General features: G+C 38.6%; 1 long non-coding RNA gene across 3 annotated transcripts in view; it reads left to right on the top strand.

Moving 5' to 3' along the window:
• LOC123475968 overlaps positions 1-21,275 on the top strand; it is a 38,737-nt gene extending 17,462 nt beyond the window's left edge. The window contains exons 3-4 of one of the 3 annotated variants that reach the window (XR_006651475.1): positions 19,107-19,835; positions 19,904-20,889. This is a non-coding gene — a long non-coding RNA (uncharacterized LOC123475968). Of the gene's footprint in view, positions 1-19,106; positions 19,860-19,903; positions 20,890-20,969 lie in introns of those variants that run through there. The other 2 variants (XR_006651476.1, XR_006651473.1) reach the window with 2 other exon arrangements.
• Positions 21,276-21,846: the final 571 nt, after the last annotated feature.

Here is a 21,846-nt window from a genome sequence, read left to right as displayed (position 1 = left end):
CCCCCTCAGTTTTTCTCCAAATGCGATTTATCTTTAGGAGGGGGGATGAAAAAAAAATTGTAGAACCCTCAATAGTATCTCATCAAGAGGCCACAGGACGATGTGCCAACTGCTCTATTCACCATCACGTGCCTTTGGATTTCGATATTCAATAGGAAACATTTTTTTTTTACAGTTGAGAGTCTTCGATTTTATTGATAGGCTTCCGCTCGGATGCGATAACTCTTAACACAGTAGGCGATTCCTATAACAAATAAAAAAAAGGGACATTTCCTATTTTTTGTTTGTTGTGTTGTCAAATTCGATTAAAGATGTTTTTGACGTCTTTGTCTACCTTGTAACAACACCCTTGATTTTCAGTTTTTACATTAACGAATAATGTAATTAAATTATTCCCACACACTTGCGATAATTTTTTTTCCTCTCCCTACGTGTTGTTATGCAAACACCCTTCTGTTAGGGGAGTTGGTGGCAACTGAGGCGGTAAGGTAAAAATAACACGCAAAAAAAAAAAAGAAGGGGGTTTTTGGAAAAAAAATATCCATAAAGAGGGCGGATCGTTATGTTTTCGACTGTTTTCGTCGTAATCTGCCACGCTCTGTCGCATTCGTCACCTTCGTTCAGTTGTTGTTTTTTTTTTCTCCCTCACTTGTTTGATTTGTAACAGAAAGACACGAGGGGAGTGATGTGTCAACACACATAACCCTTCATCCATATTTTCTTTTATTTATTTGCATTCTTTCATCATCGTAGAAAAACAGTGGTGTTGATTCTGATGACTGGAAAGCAGTAATTAAATAACCTGTTGTTTGGACGGTGACCTTTTGATTGTGATGGTTGCTTTTGTTGTCTTTGTGTTGTCGTTGCTGAACCAATGACTAATTGAAGAGGCTCTAAGACCTGAATAATGAAAACATGTTCGCTCTCTCTCAAACTTGATCATATTTTATCTGTAAGCCAAGCCTTGCAACTTATTGAGGGGCCAATCTTGTTTTTGCTCAACTCGCAGAACTCCAGAAAGTTGGATGCTGCTGCAACTTTGTTTTGCCCTTCGTTGACAGCAGAAATGCCCTCAAATAAAAAATGAATTTGTTTTGTTTGGCTGCGAGTTCTCAGAAGAAAAATATTAAACTAGATACTTTCATCTACTTGGGTTACGAAATAAAATATGGCGACATAAAAATGTCGATGGAAAAAAAAAAGGGACACAGCTGCTGATGCGGTTCGATGTCTGCCGTGAACAATAGACACGCGGACAAGTTTTTGACAGTTTTCTCCGATTTCTCTCTGTTTCGTTGCCGACTCATCTTTTTTTATGTCTCTCGATGAGTTAGAAATGTATACATTCCTACGGTAGAGCTACTGCATCTTTTATTCTGAATTATGATGATGATTATTATTACATACGAGGGAGCCTTTCTGTGTGTTTTGGCCGAGCTACTTGTCATTGTTCACATGTCGCACAAAGGGCAGAGACATCTAGACAAAAAATATGCGGCGCCAGGGTAAATAATACAACAACAAATCAACAAACAATGAAAGAAAAAGAAAGTACATACCAAGAGACAGTCCAGTCTAGTGAAAAAAAAAAATTCTTTTTTTGCCAAAATAATAATAATAATAATAATATAGGAAATAAAAAAAAATGTAGACATTGAATGGATTCAATCGAGTATCAAATGGTTTATGGAATGTACTTTTTTTTTATTCTATCGATTTTCACTCAACTGATTGTTAAAAAAAAAAAAAAGGGAAATCTTGTAAACAAAAAAAAAACCGTTCGTCTTTTGTTACTTCCCTATTAGGCCTTGTGTCGGATAGCGGACTTCCTTTTCGCTTCCCACACCCCTTTTTTTTTTGTGTGATGTGCCTACATATCATCAACGTGTTTTTCTCTGTGTGTCATTGATGACCGTGTTTTTCTGTCTCGTCATTACGCCACGCAAATGATAGTTGTAGACCCTTAGACTGAAGTGTTCGGTGAGGGGGGGGTAAAAAGAAAAAAAAAAGACGAACCGAAATGGGTTTTTTTTTGCATAGGCTTTCCCTCTTTTTTTTTTTTATTTTTAAAAGGGGGGTAATAAGTGGCGAGTTGATGACACCCCTGTACTATCCACATTTTTGTGTGTCGATAACACCGACCGGATGTTGCAAAAATAGTGGAAAACAATTTTTTTCTTTCTAATTTCTGTAATGAAAAAAGACACGCTCGAGCGAAATGAAACACAGATGGCGAATGAAAATCGTTGATTTCTAATCGAAATGCTAATCGATTTGGCTCGTTATTGTCGCCAGTTGGCTCCAATTTGATTCACAATTGTTAACGCCGTCTATACCCCACCCCTTTTGAAGTTATCCCTGCCTATTTATTCCAAAAACAAGCTAAATTGACGAAGGAAAACTGTGTTTCAATCTGCTCCATTTTTACAGCATCAAAACACACACACACACACCATAGGAAAAATGGGGGGGTTTCGTTTCTCTGTTTGTCGCTTCTTATTTGTTGTTATGCGCATCGGAACAAAAGACCCCACCCCCACGCTCTTCTTTAATGGCCCTGCTCTAGATATACATATATTGTAATAAACACACAGTCTATCCGGACCGGCCGAATTTCGAACGGGCACACACACACAAAAAGAGGAGCAGCTTGACCCTTGGTCAAGAGAGAACCGAGGGGGTTTGTTACAATATAAAAAGGTATATAAGCTATACGTATCTAAAACTGGATAGTGTTATTATAAAAATGTATAGCAAGTGACCATCTGCTTGTGTGTGTGTGTGCGAACCCCAGCAAAAAGTGTGTTTCAACTTGTGTGTGTAAATCGAAAGTCCGAGTTCTTAGTTTGCAACAAAAGGAAAAGTTGATGACCGCTACACGTCGACGGCGCGTGCTCAACTTTTATGTGTGTTTCATACATATCCAATGAAAATAAATATCCCCTCCACATCTTTTTTTTTTTCTTTGTATACCCTTTTTGATTTTTCGTTTCGACCCTCTCCCCCCGTCCTTTTTTTTTTTTTTTAAATAGAAATTCTTTGGCTACGTTTGAGGACTTTCTTCTTTAAAAACACAATTTGAAATGATTTCACCAACGTTTTTCATTGGGGTAGTAAGAGGTTTTACTCCCCCGCAATGGCTGGAAAAGAAAAACCTCAATGGGGGGGGGGAAGGGGGTGCATGGTAGTTTTTCGAGTGTTCAAAAACGTTCAAACTTATTTGCATTTTCAATCCCCCACCCTTCCGATCAAAACCGACGAATTATCGAAATGATAAAGCAATGCGAATGTAATTATGTCGTGCATATTTGTGAGCTGGACGATGGATTTGATGCTGGAACAGGGCCAGATTTACGATGGCCGCAAAAACAGCTGACCCTTCCGTTTCTTTTGTTGTTTTCACAGAACTGTCCACCATTTGAAAAGAATCCAACTCCCACGCTTTTTCCCGATCGCCTAGAGATCTATTTACACGTCATGTGTGTATCAATGCGACTGGTCAGCTGCTCTCCTTTTGCCCCGTTGTCCAGTAAGGAAAACAACAACGGCTTTATGCGCTCTGGTGCGTTCGCACTTTTCGGGGCGTATCAAATAAAAATAAAATGAAATAATAAAAAAAAAAACCCTTTGATATTAAATGGGGAAGCGTCGGGTTGGACGCTGTTGGTGAATCAAAACAGGGGGGAGGGCAGTACCAAAGAAGATATCAAGTGACTGTAGAATTCATGTTCTTTCACGTCATGGTCACATTAATCCTTTTGACGTTGCAAAGATTTGTGTTAAACCGTTTGAAATGTCGCCTTGTGCTTACATTATTTGAGGTACGTTTCAGAGCCGCAAAGGGGATGAGATTGCTTTTAAGAGGACGTCATTGAAACGCTTATGTTGGTGTTGACAAGTGCGATAACGCGGTCTGTTTACAGACGCGTTGCGGTTTTTGACAGTGAACTGGATAGTTTCTTAATGCATCTACTCATTTGATTGACAATTTGACTAATAACTGAAGTCATTCGATGATGATGCGTGCGGAATTCAATTCTGGCTCTGCCACTCAAAGTTACTTCTTGTTAGTGTAGAAGAAAAGACTTTTGCCATTGAAATGATATGTGCAAAGCGCTGGTTCTTTGGTGTCAGTCACCCTACTGATTTACAAGTGGTGTAAGTCAGAAAAGGAACAAAAAGAAACGTAGCACTAACTTGAAAGCGACAATGAATATGAAACGTGTTTTGTCTTTTTCCGTGCGTGAGACTCGACACACAAACGGTGTCTTTTACTCAATCATGCAACTGTTTCACAATTTTCGTTTTTCAACTTGGATTGACCTCCGTTAATAACATAGTGGCCAAATTATAATGTTCATAATTCAGATTGCAAAAATCGCTTACCATTTGTAGAAAAAGATCCGTCGCGTCATTTAATGGAGGCGAACTGAAAACTTGGATGGTTGTCGTCAATCTGTACCCACTAGAAGCGCATGTGAACTTGAAATTCATTGTTCGTTTGTACTCACCTGATATGATACACGTAAATCTATTCGAAGCGCACTTTTGACCCAAGTAGACCAGCACTTCAATCGTGAAAATTCAAACACTAATCGAAAAACAATGCAATTGCTTTTCATTTGTTTTAACCCTTAAAATCTATTTAAATATTTTACATTCCATCGTGAACATAAATGGATTTGAACGAACTACTCACAAGTTCAAATCGCATTCAATTAAAGTTCTTTCTGTTTTGAAGTCTTGAGAAAAAACATATTTTTTTTTTGAACGCTCAATTGAATTTAAATGGCTAACGATCTTTGTAAATTTGCGGGCATCTTTGCTCGTAGATTTTTTTTTTCTTTTCAGTGAACATTACGCAGTTCATTTGCTGCTATCCTTTCGATTCAACTGGCAACTGCGTATTGTAACTGCTATTCTTAATAGATCAGTCAGACGGGAGGACACCATGCTAATCTGTAATGCTGGCACAATAGTTTTATTTTCTAAGGCTTATTTTTTGTTCGATTCACCAGTAGATGTACAGCTGCAGACATTGCGAAATGTTTCAAAAAAAAAATAGCGCTTCCAAACTTCTGGTGTCAGTGCAGTGCAGTCTACTGTTTGAATAGAAAACGAAATGATATAGCTTTTTAATCAAACGGTCCTCGGAAACGGGCATGACATGTAGCTCTTAAAAAATCGAGTTTGCCTGACGCGATGGTGTCAAAGTTAAACTAATTGCGTCGCTGAATCATATAGCTTACAATTGGAGAATTTTAGCTCATTTTGCAGATTTAGAATGCGGTTTGATTCGAAATCTGGAAAATTACGAAACTGCAGCTTAATTTCTCCAGACTCCCAAAACTTCGACAATTGCATCTTTCTTGATTCAAGGGCCTCGTCCAAACGTCACTCAGTTGTCGCTAACAGTCGAATTCGTCTTGATTGGTTAATCATCTTTGTAAACTATGAGGACGAGAGGATTACTCAAAGATTTTTTCTTTTCTTTCGGTGAACTTCGCGTGTTTCATCTGTTGCTATCATTTTGATTCGAGCGGCATGTTGAGTAATGCAACCAAAATGTGCAAGAGACTGATGGGGCGAAAGACGGCTTGCAAATGTGTTACGCTCGGGCGATAGTTTGATTAGGCGAGAATTTGTCTTCGTTTCTTTAGATCGCGGTTAACAACTGCCCACGATACTGAGATATCCCAGTTGGGAACAAATACTTGTTTACAGGCGATGGAATGCGTTTGAATGTTACACAAGGAACTCTCATCGCTGGTATAGACTGATACGGGGCAGTGTATATCCACTAAAGAAAAATGTAATTGCAAAGGTATTTTTTATTCAAACGGTTCTTGGAAATGTGATGGTAATTTGCCTGTTAAAAGAACACTTTCTTTAACGCAATGGTCTTGTTGTAACGTTACTCGCGTCGGTGTATCACCCTCGTTTCAATTGAACAGGCTTTGCTCATTTGTCAGATGTTAAACGCGCACTTGCTCCGATACTTGAATTGTCACTAAACTGTAACATACTGGCACTTCGTTAGCAAGTTAGAATGGATTTTACCCCGGGGGGGGGGGGGATATTTTTTTTTGCAGATTCGTCTCTATCCTCGATCAAAATGAATGCTACCTCATTTGTAGTCATGGTCATGTTAAAAACAGGGTTTATATTACCGTCAGTTGCGATTTGTTTTAAGTGGTGCGAGTCTTTTGATTGCAAGTTTGTTCTTTTCTTCCGATTCAAATGGAGCTTTATTCTTGTTGCTCTACATGCGGTGCCTTTTGAGAGCCCCGCAGGCATGACTTTCCATTAAAAGAACGTCAATGATATGGTGACGTGCATGTAGAAAAGCAGCGATAACGCGGTCTTTTTAAAGCCACATTGCGATTTTGGTAAATGAACTTGATAAATCAGTGATGAATCTATTGATTTGATTGATTATTTTAATACTGTTATAACTCATTGGATGTTGTTGACGTGTTGAGTTCAAAACATGTCTCTTGACACTATTTGACGTCTGGCTCGATTAATAAACAGGGTGTTTTCTTTATTAGATCTGTACTGTAAGTTGCAATGCAAAGGAAATTTTGATTATTGAAATTCGAAATCAATGCAAATCGAAAAGTCTACTTCCAAATGACGAAATTTCTAGCATTCAAAATTTAAGAAATTATTAAACCTAATTTATGTTGTTCTGTGTATGCAACGCAACACGCAGACGACTCGTTATTCAAATCCATGGAAATGATCGAAAATTGGTTATTTTGAATTTTGAATTACGTTAACTAATAACACGCTGGCAAAATTATAATGCTCACATATCACAAGTTCAAAAAAAAAAAGAAGTGAAGTGTATTCCATCACTTAACTAAAGCGAAAAGAGTCAACAATTTGGAAGATGTTGTCAATCAGCAGCTTTGATCGCCCGTGAACTTGAAATTCCACGAAAATTAAAATTTTTTTACATTCCATCGCATCCATAAAAAAAAAAAAAAAATTACCTTATAGGCAATCCGAACTGCTTTTCATGTTTCTTTTGCTCGCACAATTTGTTTCAACCTTGTCTTGCATCAGTAAAGGTCTTCGAGTGTACGCCACTAATTAGTCCCTAACGCTCAATCGAACTTTTCTTGTTTAGTCGACGGTATTTGCAAATGAAGGGGACAAGAGGATTGTTGATGTGTTTTCTTTTCGATGAACATTACGTTTATTATTTGTTGCTATCGTTTCGATTAAACCGACGTTGAAGTAAAATCAAACTGTGATACGTATTGAACTGAAGAGACGAGAGGCGCCTTGCTCATTTGTTGTGCTGGAGCGAGAGTTTAAGTATGTTATATTCATCCTTAGTTTAAATGAGGAGCGTGTGATGCAACTGCTGCATATGCCACATAGAAAATTGTATATCCTGGAATTTTTTCTATTTAGGCAGTAGCTCTGCATCGATGCAATGGATTCGTATCGATTTGGCAATGAAATTGTTTTTTAAATCAAACTGTCTCGGAGTGGGCGTGAGTAGTTGACTTCAAAATAAAACAGTTTGCATTGCACAGCTACGTTAAATCAACGTTGATTGCGTCATTGAATCGAATGGTTTTCAATTGAAGATGATTTGCTCATTTGACAGATGTACAATGGGATTCTTGTCCGCTACTCGATAATCCATAAAACTGAAACATACTGGCACTTTGTTAGTCAGCTGGGAAGCACTCCGCTTGCTGGATTTCTTTTAGAGTCTTCACCATGTCCCTCCATTATGGGCAATGCAACCGTGCGATCTTTGTCAATTTTATGGGCAACATTGCTCATAGCTTTTTTTTTTTTTTTTTCCCCAGTGAACATCACGTATTTCATTGGCTGCTGTCATTTTGATTCAACCTACAATTGAAGATTTTTCGCTCATTTTTCAGAATTAGAATACGGTTTTATTCCGATCCTTGAAAATCTGGTCTTTTTTTTGGACGATGTGTGGCTTTTTAGAGCACCGGAGGAATGAACTGCTTCAAGAGAACGTCATTGAAAAGCTGACATTCATGTAAAGACGTAGCGATAACGCGGTTTATTTAACGTAACATTGCGATTTTGGATAAGGAACTTGATATTTTGGTAATCCATTACTGATTTGATTGATCATTCAAACAATGTTGAGTCTTGTTGGATGACGCTGACGCACTGAATTCTAAAATGGCTCTGCCACTCGATTTTACGTCTCGCTCCTTGTTAAATGGAGGAATTTTGCTTTCATTTTACTATGCAAATTGCTGTACGAGTTTTAAATAGGAAAAGGATCCACAAATAAGGGAAGATTTGGATTCTTCTTCTTGTGATGCGCCATTTTCTTAGGAAAATTATTCGTTGGAACGTAGCAATTTGCTTTGAAAATTCGAATACGAAGGAAAACGGATTTATGTCTTATCGAGTCGGCGATACAACACGCAAACGACGCTTTAAATAAAATGGTCGAAACGTTAAAAAATTCAACTTGTTCTACTTTGAATAACGCTAACTTATAACGCGATCGTGAAATTATTGTGTTCGCGTATCAAATGCGAAAGAAAATATGTGTTTGTTTTCTGGAGAAAATACTTTTGCTTCTTTAAGTGAAACGAACTCAAAGTTAGGTGGGTGTCGGCCAATCTGTACCCCTCTCTAGGATTTCTTCTTCAGTCTTCGCTCTGTATCCTCCAAAATAAAGAAAGGTTACCTCCAAATCTCGCCACCGTTGAATACTACCCTCCTTTCATCGTTTCTACTGTCGTCGATCGCATGGGGCTAAACTAGCGAGAGCGTCATGTACAGAACGAGTGGAACGGCTAAGAATTTGGAATACGACTCCCAATGGTCACAGCGAATGACACAAAATTCTATTGCAAACCCTTTGGCATTTGATAGTCTGCCAAGTTATATTGCACTCGTCACGAGTTCAAGTTGCAACCAACACCAGTTCTTTTTTTTTTTTTTTTTTTTTATCTTATCTTTTTTATCTGTTTTGTTTGGAATAGTTTTTCATCTGCACCAGAAGGTCGGATCCTGTAAAACGAACTTTACACGAAGCAGCTCCAATCTGCTTGTTTCCGATGACCAATTGGAAAAGGATGTATGGTGTCTTTGACATACGTGTTTTTCCTTACAGCGATTTGAATTGTAGCTTAATCCTTCTCACCTCGTTGAAAAAACTAGCAATCGCTTGAACAAGCGAGATAACGCGGTCTGTTTGTAAACGAATTGCGAGTTAGTACAATGAACTTGGTAGTCTCGTAATTCATCTACTGATGTGATGGATTATATATCAAATAACTCAACTTGTTGAATGATGTTACGTGTTGAATTTGAAAATCGGGCCGCTACTTGATGTTGCGTCTAGCTAGAATAGAAGAAAGCTTTTTTGCCGTTGAATTACTTTAGGTTATGACATTGCAGTTCCCTGTATCCAATCAAGTCAGTCATTCCATCTCGGAAAATGAAAGGTTTTACCTTTGACGTGGCAATTTTATTTTGCACGAAAGATAAAGTGGAACAATGCAAGGTCTGTATCAGACTATACAGCGAAAATGAAACGCGATTCATCTTTTTACGTTAATGACTCTGCACACGCAAGTTGTGCTTTCTTCTAAACCATGGAAGTGTTCGACAATTTGCATTCTTCGATTTCGATTGACATCAACTAATAACACAGTGGCCACATTTTAATGTTCATAATTCAGTTGTTAAAAAATCGTTTACCGTTTGCATGAAATGGTCCGTCACGTTATTTAATAGAGGCAAACTGAACCATTAAAAGGTTGTAAAGGATATTATCCACGTAAATTGATTCGAAACTGATTCTGACACAAGAAGACGAGCACTTAAATCAAAAACATTCAAACACTACTCGACAAACAATCCAAATTGCTTTTCATTTTATTTTTATCGTCAATATGTCTCTGCAAATAGCTTGTCTTAATTCAAGGGCCTTGGGCAAACGTCATTCAGTCGCCTTTAATTCAAAATGTAGCTTTATTATTCTTGCCTTAATGCGGTAATTTTCTAGAGCCCCGAAGGGCTGAGCTGCTTTAAGAGAACTTCGTTGCAAAGCGGACATTTGTGTGAAGATGTAACGATAACGCGGTTTATGTAAAGCCTCATTGCGATTTAGGACAGTGAACCTGATAGTTAATTGATGCGTTTATTAATTTGATTGATCATTATGAAAAATATTGAAAGTTGTTGGATGATGTTGACGTGGTGAATTCACTATTGGCTGTGCCACTCGACTTGGCATTTGGCTGTCACAGTCCCCAGATTTTGATGAGGAAGGAAAGTAACTGGAAGATTCGCGTCTTTGTTTGGTTATCAGTTCTTTCCGATTATCAATTGAATGACTACTTTAAACTCAAAGTATTGCGTTTTACGTTAATTAAGTCATGCCGAGTACGGTACAGAGTACCCAAACGACGCCTTACACAAATTCATCGAAACGTTCAACAATTTCATCTTTTTCTATTTTGAATTCGGTTGACTTAAAACACGGTGGCCAAATTTAGATGTTCACAATTCAGATGCAAAAGGGAAAAAAAATGTCTGTTAACTGGAGAAGATCCTTTTGAGTGAAGAAATTGCTTTTTATTTTTGTTTTTCTCTTCGAATTTGCCTCGGGGTGGTCTGGCTCAACGTCATTTAAAAGCTGACTTTCGTGTAAAGAAGTGCGATGTCTTGGTTTATTTAGTGCTACGATGCGGTTAACGACAAAGAACTTTCTAGTTTGAAAAATCATCTATTGATCTGGTCGATTGTTTTTTATTGCTGGATTGTTGTTATGATTGAAATTGTGACTTAATCCTTCTTGCCTTACATGCGAGTGCTGTTTTTGAGCCCCCAAGGACTGGCCTGCTTTAAAGAAACGTCATTTGAAAAGCTGATATGAGTGTTAAAAAGTAGGATAACGTGGTCTATTTAAAGCCACTTTTCGATTTAGGGTAATGAACTTGATTATTTAGAGATGCATCTACTGATCTGATTGATTACTTAAAACAAAAATATTGAAACGTGATGGTTGATGCTGACGTGTTGAATTCAAAAATGGTCATTCAACTGTCATTCCGTTTTCGTTACTTAGTTAAATGTAGTGCGCGCAATCGTGGAAGCGTAGTGCTAGCCTGCAGTTAATTTTAACCTCGGAGTCATCGATCCTGGACGTCGATCTCTGCTATCGACTTGTACTATCACAAAAAAGTCCGTAGGCTATGGCGCGTTGCTATGTGAGGGCAAAATTTGAATGAAAACGAAACGCCATTTATGTTTTTCTGTAAATGGAACAGAACACGCAAACGATGCTCTATACGAAATTATCGAAACGTTCAAAATTTTATCTTTTTCTCCATTACGAATTACGTCATCTTATAACACGGGGGTAAAATTGTAATGTTCTCAAATCAGACATGAAACTTATTTTTTATTCACTTGACACTCCAATTACAATCTGCTTAAAACTGACTTTGATTAAATGATGCAAGATTGCTTTTTTTTCCCCCTCAAAATTACCTCCTTGATTATGCGTCTAGGAGGCGCATTAGTAATCTATTGATAAAACAGTGTGTATTACGTAGAGGCGTCGAATCACCGCTGATTGCGTCACTGAATTGCATTGTTTTCAATTCAAGATGCACTGTTCATTTCACAGATTCAATATGCCGTTTTGGAACGCTATTCGAAAATCCTAAAAACCGGAACATAACGGCACATTCAGTTCGAAAGCATTTTGCCTTCTGGATTTCTTGTAGAGTACTTCGCCATGTAGCCTTCGTCCGTGTCAGAAACGAGGGGAAAGATGACGAATTTTAAACACGACACCCAATAGTCATGGCCAATTATGCCAAGATTAATTTCAATTCATGTACGATTCATAGCTTTATTCTTCTTCCGCTACACACAGTGCTTTTTAGAACTCCGAAGGGATGACCAGTTTTAAGAGAACGTCATTCAAAAGCTGACATTTGTGTAAAGAAGTACGACGACGTGGTCTATTTAGTGCCACATTGCGATTTAAGACGATGAACTTGGTTGTTTCATAATGCCTCTATTGATCTGATCGATCGTTTACAAAATAATTGAACTGATTGGCTGCTGTTACGTGCCGGTTTCGAATATAACTCTGCCACTCGATTGTACGTCTGGGTAAATTAGAAGAGAGAAATTTTGCTTTTGTTTCACTGCCCTGGAGCATGTGCAAGGGGGTCCTTGTGCTCCTTCAGTACGGAAAACTATTTGTGCGTGGCCAACTGCTTGTTTATAATGTCAGTATCCGAATAGAAATCTCGGATACTTTTAAGCACTGTAGTTTTCCCGGTGATGCTAAGAATTAAAACGAAAAGTTATTTATTTGTTACTGAATGTAGTACAAGACAAGCAAATGCCTCCTTTCAAGAACTTAACGACACTGTCCAAAATGTGATCTTTTTCTGCTTTGAAGTACGTTAACTAATAACATGGTGGCAAAATTAAACTGTTCACTAATCACGTATTTAAAAAATATATATTTACTGTTTATTGAAGAAGATTTATTACGTCCTTTAAACGATATGAACTAAAAAACCAGGAGTGTCACCAGTCTGTATAACATAGCGCCCGTGAATTGGAAGTCGTTGTTCCCTTTTTATTCACTCGATGTTCCTCGTAAATTTATTCAAAACTGAATTCCATACAAATTGTTTGACACTTCAATAGTCATCATTCAAACATGGCGCGAAAGATAATGCAAAGGGCTTTTCGTTTTTCTTAACCTCTCAAAATTTGGCTCGTGCTTGTTCTGGCATCGATAAAGGCCCTCGAGCGTATGGGACGCAGTAATCGTTAACGCTCAATCAAACTCTTCTTGATTGGTCAGCGATATGTTTTCTTTTCAATGAACATTACGTAGTTCATGTGCTGCTTTCATTGCGACTCTATCGACGCTCAAGCAATTCAACTGCGCTACGCATTGGACTGATCAAACGGGGGAGACGCCTTGTTAGTCTGTTATACCGGTGCATTAGCTTTATTATGTGACACTTATTCTTCGTTGGTTTTAGAGTCGCCCTACTGCACACCCAAAATTCGGATATCGAACAAGGTAAAGACGTTCGATTTCCAGTCCCAAACCTCTTTCCTTCCGTCGAATTTTCCGGTGATTTGCGTGTTGGTCGGCTATGAAAGGAAGGGACTTCTACCAGGACAACATTTTCGGTACACAGACGGTGTTAGTTGTTTTTTTTTAAGTCAAACGCTTCTTGGAATGCGTATGATTTGTTCCCTTCTGGCAAAACAATGAGCATTACACGGCGGCGTTGATGTAATATAGATTGCACCACTGAATCGAATTGTTTTCAATCCAAGGTGCTTTGCTCATTTGACGGATTTAAAATGCGGCGTTTTGTGCTAGCCGAAAATGCCCAAAAGCGGGAACATATCGGCACTTGGTGTGTCACTTGGAAAGGATTTCGCCTGGCGGATTTCGAGTGCCTTGGTCTATGTCCAAAAGAAAACGAGTGAAACGGTTAAGAATTTGTCAATACGACACCCAATAGTCACAACATATGACCCACAATTCTATTCTGAACCCTTTGGCATTTGATAGCATCCCAAGTTACATTGAACTTGTCGCAAGTTCAAGTTGCATTCAAACAAAACAAAAAATCCCTCTCTCTTTTTTCCTATGCTAAGACTAAATAGTTTTTCATCCGCACCGGAAGGGCGGATCCGTCCTACACAACAAGTCGACGCGCAGTAGCCCAACTTACTTGTCCATCAACGACCAATGGAAAGAGAGGCTTCGGCATTGCGACAAACACGGTCAGTTTTCGAACTGTTGTTGTAACTGGCAATGACCACGCGAAGCTTAAATAATAAGAATTCACCAAAGAATGGATTCTTTTTTATTATTATTATTTTTTCAATCTGGCGGATTTGTAGTGGATGAAAACGCCCCCGCAATCCCGTGCAAACATTAGCATTGGGACCCCCCCATTATCTGCAATTGTCACGACAGATGTCTCGATTTTCGCGTGGCTTTTCAAATCTCCCGCGGTGACGTTTTTGCTTCTGTATAATAGTCAACTGTAAAATAAAATAAAAAGTCTTGTTTAGTAAACGACAATTCCAAGTTGTTGACAAGCGAATAGATTAGCAGCCCGGTCTTGTAATCTGTACATATTACCAGCTGGAACGATGTTAGCCGCAGTGTTATTGTTGTCACGCGGCTGATCGTCTGTACGAAAAAATCCCCCGCAAATGTTGACACATTTTTTGAGTTCAAATGTTGTCACTTTTATTGGACAAGTTGGTCAGCTGTTGGTCAAATCGCTTTAAAAAAAAACAAAGGTGTTTATGATGCAGCATGTAATGCTTCCTCTCGTGCATTACGCAAACATGTACTCCGTTGTGATTAAATGAAATTTTTTAAAAATTGAAAGAGAGAAAAAAGGCCCAATTTTAGGTTTTTAGAGTGGACAATGAGATCAACCCCATACGTTAAAATAACACACTGTGAAGGTGTCGAAAATCCCACGCAAAGTTGGTACACAATGAGGCCACAGAGAGCTTGACCCCTCCTAATCTATTATGAAATCTTTTTTTTCTTCTACACATATATTTTTTTTTATTCGGGTGATTTTGATAGATTTCGAGCTTGATTGCCCCATTTTGCGCGCATTTATTGAATAGGGTGGTCGATTTCAAAGTCGGCTGTTGTGCGATGTCCATTTATTACATCATCTACGGTCCACATCGAAATAGAAGGGGGCCATCCATTTTTTTTTTCATTCTTTCTCTCTCTTTTTTTTTATTATTATTATTATTATACTAGTGCAGTCATTATTTTTATTTTTCTCACGCTGACCAGAACTGCGGACCGATGGGTTTGCTGGACATTGTGTATGGGCACAACACCGTGCTCCGTTTGCTGCTGCTGCTGCATTATTTTTGGGATTTTTTCTTTTTCTTTTTCGGACAATAAAATTATTTCCCATCCCTATCGATGGGGTGGGGTTGAAGGGAGGGTTGAATGAATTGGCTAGGCAATGCATAGAAAACTGACCAGAGGGGTGTGATATTGCCCTTGTATAACTTCGTCCAGCGTCCACCGCATGCAAGTCAATAGCTGGCCGACATCTATCTCCGTCCACTAGGAAAATTCCCTATTTTATTTATTTTTTTTTTCTGAATTTTATTTTTCCGATTCCCATTGAATGTCCGGCTGATTTACGTCCGAGTCGATATATATAAAGCACATGTGGAGTCTGTTTGAATTGAATCGGGGGTATATTTTCAGGGCCCCCCTGTTTCCCTTCTTTTTTTTCAACGCGATAATTCCGTACATTTGTAACGAAATGGAATCAAAGTTTATTACATATTGCTCAGTAATATCAAACTGAAATGTGAAGAAGAAAAAAACAAATTTTTTTACGTCGACAAAACAAACGAAAAAAAATGTGTGGGAACTTGCAGAAATAATGCGATGTTTTGGCTTTTCATTTACTGTCCAAGAGATTTCCTACTGTTTGCAATTTGATTTGAATTTAACGAAGCAGACTGGAATGGTTGACATGTCAATAACAACTTTTTTGTGTGACCACAAACAGAAGAAAGAAAAAAAGAAAAGAAGACGCTTCCTATGCAGCACAGTCTAGCGCATTCTCTATCCGTTCTAGTCCTTTATAACAGGATTACTTGAGTGGTCAGGCATCTTGTGGAATCCATAGTACTACTACACATTTTTACGATACATTATTTTTTTTTTTTTTAAGTTTATCTGGTCAAGTCTTACACTTTCATTCAGAAAATCTCTCAACGTCTTGTCAAATCCTTCAACATTTTTTTGATATTTTAAGGCCTGACCAGTGGGGGGTTCGTAAGGTAGCACTAGTGGCCGATATACACCCACTTAAGAAGGATGTGGTTATTTTTTTTTTCAAAAGAAATGATCGAGTTCTCTCTTTTTATGTCATCCAACCGCAGTTACATACTAGATCGTGTGTGCGATTTCATAACATGTGTATAGACGATACAGTTGTGGCTACAAACTCGTACAGATATATTGACCAGCCTTCTTTCTTGCAGTTCTTTGTGTTACGTTTGTCTTGATCCCAACCGGAAACGCCGACTTTGGCCATCAACGATCGTCTTACAAGTGGCCAAACATTCCTCGATCGTAGTAAAGATCCTTTTTGTTGTTGTTGATTTCACGATCTATTGGTAGACAAGAAGATTAAACAAAGCTGTTGTATAGCGTTTGATACCCATCTCCATAACGTGTGTACTGTACACGCTTCCGTGTGGGCGGAGCTTCTATAGCCACGAATAGGGAAATTCCCCATTTTTTTGTGTGTCTCGTTTCCGACTATCTGTATGATCTTTTATTTCCAGTTGGTTACGCGACTACAACTACCACCACCACCCTAAAATAGGGGCAAAAAAAACAGGGGGTTCCACCCCATCATTTTTTTTTTGTGGGGATCTTTATTGTACGTAACCAATCAAAGTCGAGATAAAAAAAAAAACACATGCGCATTAACATAATAGTACAGTTTATGCTTATTGGCTACTGTACATTAATTCCATAGCATGGCCGGAATCCGGAAGAGAGAATTTATGATGATTTCATGCGAAATTTTAAGAAGATGTTACGTGACATCTACTTGAATAGTTAAAAAAAAACAAAATATGAAGTCTGACCGTTACGAGAAGCATCGCAATTTTTTTTTTCTTCTGCAGATTTGACCTACTCTTTCTCCCCCCTTTTCTTCTTCTTCTTCTTCCATTAACTATCCACGAGTTGTGAAGAAATCAATGGCAACCTTTTAGTAGATTTACTATAGCGCCCATCGCTGCTTATGTGTGTGAACCATGAAAGGCCTTTAGCACATGGACGTACTGCTGTGCCATCGGTTCATCCTCATCTTTCTTACGTTCGGTCAATAGAATACGAGGAATCTCTTTTACCCAACACGCTGCATTTTTTTTTTTCTTCTTCTTTAGATAATGGCGAAGAGGGAGTGGAGCCTTGGGAAGGTGGGGAAGGAAGAAGTTAACCTATACGTGAACACACACATACCTGCGCTGTTCTCTTTCCCACAGATAGAAAAAGAGGCCAGTGAGGGGAAACTCTCGAAAACATTTTTACCCATTTATTTATTTATTTATATATTTTTTTTTCAGCAAAAAAAAGGGGGGGGGGGAGTTTTTAGGGTTGTAATAACAAAAAAGCGTAGCGTATTGCAATATGATGTTGCTGTACGCGTTATTCGCATCCGTTCAAAAGATTATTGTGATACTGATGGATATTGAGGAAGCTATTGAATTACAAGTTGACGTTATAGAAGAAGAAAAAAACATATCGAGAAAAAAGAAACTGCTAAAAGGGTGGTCTTCCGGAAGAGGAGGAGTGAACGTAAGAAAAATAACTATTATATTCGATATTGTAGACGCATTTAATGTAAGCCATTCTTGTTTTTTTTTTTTTTTATATTTAAAAAGGAGGTTGGAAGACATTTAAACATAAAATGGATCCTCACTCACCGGATTTTGCAATGCGTCATGCGGGTTATGAAAAATGCGCAACTGTGGACGTTTTGGAACAAACAAATGGGCCCAATATTTATGTGACTATATGGGATACTCGTAATGTCTTAAAGAATATGGGGGTTGTAGGTCAGTGTGTCCCAGAATGCAGCAACCTTATCTGATGATCATTCCTTTTGTTGCCGAATAGTTTTTGCAAAAATTCCGTTATTCTTATTATTTTTATTTTTATTTTCAAAATTCTGCATACGGGTGGGTAACGTTGGCAACCATGGACAAAGAGGTAGACTCGTCAATCTTGCGACATTGCTGTTTTTTCTTGTGTGTGTGTGGGTCCCCCTCCGCAATAATAAAAGACGATCGTTAGAAAGTCATCGAGTGAATTCCACACGTACGGGGAAAACCCCCGTTTTTTTTTTGTTATGAGCAACCTGAACAACAACACAAGGAAAAGAGTTATGGATGATGGAAGCGTGTATTGAAATCGCTACCATTATATCCATGGGGCGGAACAGAATCAAAACGAACACAAAAACCGCTGTAAATATACAAGTAAATAACGTCTATAATCCTTATATGTGCTCACTGTCGTCCCTCTTCCATATTTCAAAAGATTTCACCTCAAGAAAAAGGGATGAAGAGAATGTCGGAAGAGAAAGGGGGGGGGGATGTATAAGAAAAGGGTTGTTTGTATTTTTCTTTTTTTTTTTTATTCCGGTTTGCTGATACGATTTCCAGCCAAAAAAAAAAAGGGTAGGTTGAAAATACCTTTCATGTCCGGATTTCCATTCATCTCTTGCAGACATTTGTTTACTAATTTTTTTTTGCTGCAGAAAGAGAATAAAAGAAATGTCGTCATTCCTTTCCGCTTTGGAGACGCGTTTTTCTGACAGGACATTCCTTCCGTTTATAACTTTGCTCCCTTTTTGGCTTGTGTTTGGGATGCTGGATCGAACGTTGCGAAGAATACGGAGTCGGATAGCTCCCAATTTTCAATGGATTTTCCCTTTTTTGTTTTTGTCCGGCCGGAAGACGCTGGCCAGAAAACAAAATAAACATCAAATTTTCTTGAAATTTTGTAAAAAAAATAAAAATAAATATTAGAAGGAACAGTTAAAAAAAAAAAAAAAGAAAAAGTTGTATGTTGTGGGTAATTCGAGAAGATGTGGACGTAAAAGACGAAAAACCGAGGGGGGCGTGTGTTGTGAAATTTTGCTGCGAGTTTTCGACGCTCGCAGAAAAGTTTATTTATGAAAGAAACTGAACAGTTTTTTAGCGTGGCTTGAAAATCCATGATGTGTGTATACACAGACAACTTGTGTGTGTGTGTGTACTGGTCTACACATAAATACATTTCTGCGTCATGGTGATTCTTATAACGTTCCCTCCTCCGCCAGACATTTTCTTCTTAAAGGATCTCCCCCCTTTTTTTTCTTGGTTCCTTATTATTTGTGTTTGTGTGATATGAGATATTCACTGGCCAGTATATACCCCGTTTTCTCTCTCTCTCTTCCGTCTACCCCATTCATCTCAGTCGCTTTTCTTAACATTTCGCTTATTTTTCTGATTCAAAAAAGGGAGAAGCGAAACGGACCTTTTGTGTTACGACCGTAGACGTAAAAGGGGGCGTCCAAACGAGTGTGTGGCGTCTTTTTCTTCGAGACAGGCCAACCAGCAGAAGCGCACCAACATTTTTGCCAATCTTTTTTCCATCCAGCGGAGCGCATTCATCATCGCGGAGGAGGGGGCTGAAGGGGCTCTACGTTTGTGTCGCATCGTTCGCCTTCAAGAGAAAAACACGGCGGAATTTATTTTATTTGAGTTTTTTTTTTTCCTTGGAAAAAAATTATGAATTTTTTGTTGTTGTTGTTGTTGAGGGGTTTTCTCTTTTATGTTGGCCTGTTGTTGTCGCATGGAACGCTTTTCTGTGTGACGTTCACACGAGGAAAGTAAACCGTTGGGACGTTGTACCTTGGCCTAAAACCAGCACGACGTTCATCTTTTTTTTCAAAACATTTCTTTGCAACAGGTTTCGCTTTCTCTGCTTTCATTTCGAACAGCGTCACACGAACGCTGTTTAACTCGGCTTCATTCATCAATGCCAAATGCCATTCATCTGCTGTGTAAGAACTTTGAATTTGTCTTCAAATGGACGTTAGATTTGATTGGGTCTAAACAAATGAAGAGACTCTTTACAGTAGATCGAATGTTTTGTTTGCCTCCACCAGTAGCCCCGATGATACTTGTTGTATACTTAGTCGACGCAAACTGTGGAAGATTTACGACCATGTTTGTGTGGTCTTATGGTAATGAATGGCCATCTTCTCTTATTCCACACTTCTAATATTTTTTTTTTTCGCCCGTGTTTTTCCAGCGCTGCCAACTTGAAATGTAAAAATGGTAAAAACAGAGAATGGGAAGCAACACAAATAATCAACAACGAAAAAAGAGGAGCATTTTTCACTCAACAGTTCGGTTGCTTATAATAGACAGTGACTTTTACGACGGTCTGCGTTTTCTTGGTCTCACACTCCCCTCGCACCATACGACAGTTTTTGCCTCCCCTTTTGTTTTGTTTTTTTTTTGTCTTCTTTGGCTGTTGGACGATATTAGCGAATCAGGACACCCGCGATGGTTTCTTAAAAAAAAAATAAAACCTTCTGGTTTTCTTCAACTTCTGGATAACTTTTCTTCGCACCCTTTCTTTTTGTGCTCACCCTCACTAAATTCTCCCTTTAAAAAGTCTTTGAGTACATCTGGTGTTAAATAAAATAAAGTGGGAAAAAAATAAAATCATATTCTTTTTTTTTTGCTTAAAACCAACGTCTAGGGAACAGGACAGCCTTTGAATAAATTAGGAAAATTCCGCATAGGATTGGAGAGCGCGAATTAGTTTGGAATATTTTTTAAAAACCATCTGGATTTTTACTGTTTTAATTGATCTAGCGAAATAGGTAGCGAATCAACACGGTAGACCAGAGGACTCTGGAGTAGCACCCGGTCAACTTGCATTTAAAAAAAAAAAGTTTGGAGTGGAAGGAAGCAGCTGATAAAAATAAAAAGTGAAAAGAGGAACCGACCTAGTTTGACCTGATTCTGGACCAGCCACTGGCCGTTTTTAGGAACACGTGCCCTTCAATGAAAAGGAAAAGGGGTTCAACTCTTTTGAAAGCGAATTTCAATGTCTATAATAACTGGAGCAGCAAGGTCAGATCGTTGGGGGAGCATTTTTAGATTTTTTCATATAACTGTTGGATCCTCTTTGTCTTTTGCCATCGGTCTGCCCTTAACACAACGGATAGCGTTCCACTCTCTCCTTCTATTTTCAGTTCGCTTTTGCTTTTTATTTTTCGAATTTTTATAAGGACATTTTTTTTTTTTTTTTTATTTTTCTATGGGATGCATCTGCTGACAAACGCGCGTGGACTGTGAATAATAAGGAGATGGCCACAAACAAAAATTGGTGAAAACATCGGATCGGATCGCACTGACCGGTGGTGAACATCCCCCCGCCTTTAGAGCAGACCACAAAATCTATCCGTTTTCATCATTACAGACATCTAGGTCAATCAGCCGTACAACGCACCTGGTCAATAGAAAATGAAAGGCGTACGTCGGATACTTTCACCTTCTTTCTAAACATTGGCTTGAATTTTAGTCTGAATTACCATGGGGCGCAGCGCTTGTTTGTTTTCAACATTTGGAACGTGTAACAGTCGACGTGAATATATCGATAGATGAGACAAGCTAATTCGAACACGAAAGAAACATATTTGCGTACAGTATTTTAAATGATTTTGTTTTCATTTATTTCGCGACTGAGTGGATCGGTTTGAATTTCAAAAATTGAAAACAAAAATCTTATTCTTGAAAATAGCATTAAACAGTAATACAATTTGTCATTATTACGTTTATTAAAATAGATTAAGAAATGCCATGTCCAAACAGCGCCAGTCGAACGTGGTGGCAAAAGTGTGCACTAACAGTTGCGTTACCTATACCACATACTTCTCGAGGAATCGAATCTGCATCGACTGTGCGTGATTCAATTTCCCATAGTAAGGGGTAGGACGTGGATGAGTCCTACCCACCAGGTGGCGTTCACGGGCGGTACCAAACACTGATTCTGCCGCCCGACTGACCATCGGGCAGCGGCAAGGTGACCCTCCAACCAACCATTATTGGAATTTCGCGACGCAATTTCCCTTAATGTAGGGTTGAGTGGTGCTGGGTTTGAAGAGATTCAAAACGGATACGGGCTCTGTGAGGCAGCCAAGACGAACTAAGCGGAAGACGGGTGGTACCAAGTGCCAAGTC

Source organism: Daphnia magna, linkage group LG9 (assembly GCF_020631705.1).
Source record: "Daphnia magna isolate NIES linkage group LG9, ASM2063170v1.1, whole genome shotgun sequence".
NCBI lineage: Eukaryota > Metazoa > Arthropoda > Branchiopoda > Diplostraca > Daphniidae > Daphnia > Daphnia magna.
Note: the sequence above shows the minus strand (reverse complement) of the source record. Positions and strands in the feature narration are given on the sequence as shown.